The sequence below is a fragment of the Trachurus japonicus genome, chromosome 20, assembly GCF_045865225.1.
Source record: "Trachurus japonicus isolate A0001 chromosome 20, Traja_1.0".
Taxonomy (NCBI): domain Eukaryota; kingdom Metazoa; phylum Chordata; class Actinopteri; order Carangiformes; family Carangidae; genus Trachurus; species Trachurus japonicus.
This window is the reverse complement of record NC_140926.1, coordinates 5,770,150-5,776,304: the sequence shown is the minus strand read 5'-3', so window position 1 is coordinate 5,776,304 and position 6,155 is coordinate 5,770,150. Positions and strand designations below refer to the sequence as shown.

At 37.2% G+C, this 6,155-nt stretch overlaps 1 long non-coding RNA gene across 1 annotated transcript; it reads right to left on the bottom strand.

Moving 5' to 3' along the window:
• Nucleotides 1–245: 245 nt before the first annotated feature.
• Nucleotides 246–1,775, bottom strand: LOC146966271 (uncharacterized). The gene is made up of 3 exons (XR_015034519.1): nt 1,683–1,775; nt 1,057–1,125; nt 246–463 (listed from the first exon to the last, which is right to left on the bottom strand). It is a non-coding gene; the product is annotated as an uncharacterized LOC146966271 (long non-coding RNA).
• Nucleotides 1,776–6,155: the final 4,380 nt, after the last annotated feature.

Here is a 6,155-nt window from a genome sequence, read left to right as displayed (position 1 = left end):
AACTAGTGAGTTAAATTAACTCTATTGCTGGGTTAAAATGACCCATGTGCTGGGTTATATCCTGCCCCATTGCCCTGCTACTTTTACTTTTTTAATTGATAATATTAATAATAAATATTATAAATAATTGATAATCAGATTCTATTATATGACTATCTAATATTAATACAAAATATATTATAATCATTATTGTTGCTGTTGTAATTTCCCATAATCATACAAACACACACCATACACACATAGGCCACTGTTAACTTAAATTTATTGGCAGTTTAACAAATTTTACACCAGCACAGGTGCACAGGCTGAATGAACACAAATAGGTAACAATGCTCAGTTTGCAGGTTCTCTCTCACACACACAGATCTTGCAGTAGTGGGTCTGAAGACTTGTCCTCCTCTCCTGTAGATGGATGGAGGAAGCAGAGCTGGCAGGACCTTCAGCACCCTCTCACCTTTAACAACTAAACAAAAGACAAAAGAAAATGCACAAGTTCAATTAACATGAAATAGTTTCTATAACAATTGATATTTCTCAAACAGTAGTTGTTTGACTGGAATACCTGGTAAAAGGAAAATACACACTCCACTCGCTTTTTACACAGCTTGTGCAGCAACACAGCTACGCTGCACGCATTGTCGCTCCCGAGTCAAATTGTTAAGACTAAAAAATTCAGTGATTGTTTCTCTAACGTAATTTGATATCAGGGCGTTCAGGATGTTTTACTCCGTGAGCCGAATTATCTGTAGCCGTATCCCCCTCTCCCACACCCGATGCTTAAAAGCAGTAAAAGCACGACTAAAGCAGTTTCGTGTTAAAAACCAGTGTTTACTTGACGCTGTTTGGCGGACACAGACAGGCCGTCTGCAGGGCTGGAGCCGAGCTGCTGCTAACCACTGCTCAGCTTGTTTCTCTGATAGCCTCAGAGCCACACGCTCGAGGGGTTTCAACGTGAGCCGAATTATCCGCAGAGGTCTCCTCTTCTCCACAACACACAGACCCGGTGATTAACACCCGATAAAACGGGAAATAACGCAGTTTGAAGTGAAAACTCACCGTTTCTCCAACGCCGTTCGGCAGACAGCTGGGCTTCACGGAGGGGCTGCGAGTCTCCTGTTTGTCCCTCTGGTAAAAAAAAAAAAAAAGAAGAAGAAGAAGAAGAAAAAACACTGATTAAAATATAAATAATAATGATAACAATACAGTAATGTTGATAAAGTACAGTCGGTTTAAAACGTTGTGTCCTCCCTCTTAAAGTAATGTTAACGTTACCTTGATTGATCACCCTCAGTTAACCGTTACTCCTGGGTTTAACGGCTCTGCTGGAGCTCGTCAGCTCGTTAACTGTGGCTAGCCTTAGCTACTGCTAACGACAGCTAGCTGCCAGCTACTGTTACACAAATATGAAGATATAAAATGTCCAATGGCACATTACAGCCAGATGAACAATAAACCCGGAGACTACTGCATATTAAATTGCAAAATTCAAAAAGGCTAATGTTATAGAATTGTAAGTTGGCTAACGTTGGCTAGCATCTAGGAAAATCTAGCCTAACTTCCCAGAAAACAACAACAACATTAACCCCCCTTTTGATCCAAGAGTGTGAAATGATATTGAGATCATCATGCTATTACCACAACCGATCAAGACTATAGGAAAATTATTATTTATATTAACCTACCAGAAAATCCTGATGTGTCTGGTCCAACTGCTCACAGAAAGATCCAGAAAGTTCGACAAAGGATGAGCGGGAAAATGAAGAATGACCCAGCAGTTGGGTTAAAGTAACCCAACCGGGTGTTCAGATAGAAATTAACCCTCACAACCCATTTACCCAGCATAAAACAACCCAACTGTGTGTTTACAGTACCCAAAACAACCCAGAATTTTGACCCAGCATGAATAACCCAGCAATGTGTTTACAGAAACAACCCAGCATTTTTTTGTGTGTAAGGAGTTTCATATTTTTCATTTATAAATTTATATTTTCACACTATTTTTTACACTTAAACAATTCTGGGATTTGCATCCATTCCCTATCATTCAGTCTCTTGCTTACAAGTTATACACTTCAGGTACTGCTTCATTTTTATACATATTTGTTCAACAAATACTTTCAAGCTCTTAATATATTTATTCATTTGAGTAGACCTATTTTTTCCACACCAATCTTCAAAAATTCAAGCAATTTTCCAACATCCTTCTTATAAGTTCTTCTTTTTAATTTTTTTCTCACCTATTTCAGATTTCAACCATTCAACTGTTAAACTATAAAGATGCAGGATTTCTACATTTTCCTCAAACTTTTTATTAACATGTTTAACTTTTACCCTTCAGATATGTTGTAGTTATTCTGCCCTTTAACGGATTGTAACTACTTCTATATTATTCTACTTTTACACTTCAGATATTGTTTCATCTATATTAGTAATGGTTCAAAAAAAAATTCTAACTGTTTTAAATAACAACAAATGCATCCATTCCATATCATTCAGCCTCCTGCTTACAAGTTATACTCTTCAGGTATTGCTTCATCTTTATTTATATTTGTTCAACAAATGCTTTCAAGCTGTTAATATATTTATTCATTTGAGTAGACTGAAATGTTAATTTTTTCACACCAATCTTCAAAAATTCAAGCAATTTTCCAAACATTTCATACAAATTCAACGTCCTTCTTATAAGTTTTACTTTTTAATCTTTTCTCACGTATTTCAGATTTCAACCCTTCTACTCTTACATGCTCGACTTTTAGCCTTCAGATATGATGTAGTTATTCTAACTTATCCTTACCTTTAAAGGATTGTAACAACTTCTATATTATTTTACTTTTATTCCTCAGATATTCTTTCATATATTAGTGATGGTTCAACAATGTTTTCAAGCCGCCAGTTTTAAACTTGTTTGAGTAGACTCAAGCTTTTCTATTCATTCATACTATTCTTCATTAATTCAAGTAATTAGCACCCATTTCATACATCCTCCATCTTTCATCTTCTACTTTTACTATTCAGATATTGTTTAATCTACATTAGTAATGGTTCAAAAATGTTTTCAAACTGTCAGTTTTAAGTAAATCCGAGTAGACTTCAGACTTTCAATTTCTTCATACTGATCTTCAACAATTCAAGTAATTTCAAACCATTTCATACTCTTCATATATTGTTTCATCTCTTCAAGATTTCTTCAGCAGTTTCTTAACTTAATTCAGCATAGTTTCAACAATTTATTCAGCTCATTCAGCTTCCAGCTTCCAGCATTCACCCGTATTTCCTTCAGGAAATGCATTTTCTAGTTATTATTAGTGTGAATGCTGGAAGCATTCACAGTATTGTTATTCTGTTCGGCCATTTTGTTTCTTTAAACTTATTATTATTATTATTCTGAGTCTTCTTCCCTTTTTCTGCGTTTAACTCCTTCTTCATACTTTGTGCTATTTCAACAATTCATATATCAAAACGTGCAGCTTTTTCAGGACATTTATGCTATTATTTTTCTCTTTCATACTATTTATACTTTTAAAAATATTTAACTTTTTGTGCAATTTTTTTCCCATAGGAATACATTGAAACAGTCTTCAAACTCTTCAAATCTTCTGCTTCATTCAGCCTCTAATAGCTTCAGCATACTTTCAGCTACAGACTTCATTCAACTTTTAAACTGTTCACAAACCTTTCAACTATTCAGCTATATCTCAGCTTATTGATATCTTCAACAGTTTCAGATATATGTATAGTTTTAAAATCATTAAAATTTCTGACAAAATTCAGATTTGAACATGAAAGTCAATGGGACGGAATGTTCGGACGTTGGCAGTTGGTAGAGTGACAGAGGGTCTAAAAATCCTCTCAACATTTTTCTCTCTATCCTGCCAGCACGGCCACAGATTACACTCTACACACATAATTTCGGGCATGCTTGTAGACAAGCTCATCCTTGATCTCTTCATGTGCTCAGAAAACCAGAGAGACGAACACAATTTAAACTAAGAGCCTCCGAGTGCAGCCAGTTCCCTCTCTCCTCCCATTGACTCCCATTCAAAAGTAGGCGCTGATTTTCTAAACGTCCCAAAGTTTCCAACCTGCGACACAATCAACAATTTTTACTCTAGAAACACCAAAGTGACACGGACGCGTTCAGCAAGGTCTTATGGTTCGGAAAATGTAAACCTTTTGCTCGTACTAAGTACAGATTTGTCGTACATTAGATCTGTTTGAGGGTGTCACAGAGCAGTTAAAGCCTATGGTTAAAGCTGCCACCATACCTTAAAGCCACCAGCCAACAGTTACATGGTAACCTCAACATGGTAACCTCACCATGGCAACCTCACCATGGTAACCTCACCATGGCAACGTCACCATGGCAACGCACACATTCTCTCTGTCTGACTGTCTGTCGGTCATACACACACACACACACAAATGGACACACACTAACTACCACACACACACACACACACACACACACAAATGGACACACACACACACACAAATGGACACACACTCACCATACACACACATCCAACACACACACACACACACACACACACACAAATGGACACACACTCACCATGCATACACATCCAACACACACACACAAATGGACACACACTAACTACTACACACACACACACACACACACACCATACACACACATCCAACACACACGCACACAAATGGACACACACTCACCATACACACACATCCAACACACACACACACACACACACACAAATGGACACACACTAACTACCACACACACACACACACAAACACACACACACACACTCACCATACACACACATCCAACACACACACACACACACACAAATGGACACACACTAACTACCACACACACACACACATACACACACACACGCACACACCCAACAAACATACAACCACTTACCAAACACATACACAATTTACACAATTACACACAAACAGACACACATGCACACACAACAAACACACACACAAATGGACACACACTAACCATACACAAACAGACACACACGTCCAACACACACACATTTCATACAGTTTCATACAGGCCAGAACTTTTTGTATATCTTCCTCACTCACACACACACACACACACACACACACACACACTTTTGTATATCTTCCTCACTCTCTCTCACACACACACACACACACACACACACACACACACACACACACACACACACACACACTTTTCCTACAGTTGTCTGACTGTTTTGTATGTACCTCTCTATCTTCCTGTTGTAGTTAATGGACTCGTTGCTGTTAATTTTGTTCTTTAGCTATTTAAACTGAAAATACACATTTCCCCATTTTGGTCATGTTGAACACATTGTTTTACACGTATCCTAAACTACTGAGGCTCTTCTCAACCATTTCACACCATTAAACCCGCTGTTTACATGTTCTACTCCTCAGCTAATGCTCCATCTATATTCTTCAACAATGTTCTTCTGCTGTCAGTTTACAATGTATTTCAGTAGGCATTAACTTTTTTCCTAATTCAGGAATTTTTCAAACTCTTCTTTGACAATTCAAGTAATTTCCAGCCATTTCATACAAAGTCTCACATCTTCTACTTTTAAATATATTCTCAGCCATTGCTTCAGCTATGTTAGTGCTGGTTCATCAGTTGTCCTTCCTGTCAGGTTAGCTACAGATTTCAACTATTTAACCATTACATTTAAACATGCAGAATTTCAATGTTTTCTTCTCCCTTTAGCATTTCTACTGCTTTTTACCTTTAAAAAGGCATTCATCTCACACTACAAGTTATATGTTTCAGCTTTTTCCCTCCTAGGGATGAATAAAGTATTCCTCTACTCTCTACTCTACTCTACTCTACTCTACTCTACTCTAGCATTAGTCTTTTCAACATTGCTTTAGCAGTTTCGTCAACTAATTTAGCATTGATTCAACAATTTCTTCAGCTCATTCAGCATTGCTTCAGCAACAGCGTTCAGCTGCTTTCAGCATTCACACGCATTTTCTGCAGGAAATGCTATCTTTTTCTAGTTATTATTATTAGTGTGAATGCTGGAAGCATTCACAGTATTGTTATTCTGTTCGGCCATTTTGTTTCTTTAAACTTATTATTATTATTATTCTGAGTCTTCTTCCCTTTTTCTGCGTTTAACTCGTTCTTCATA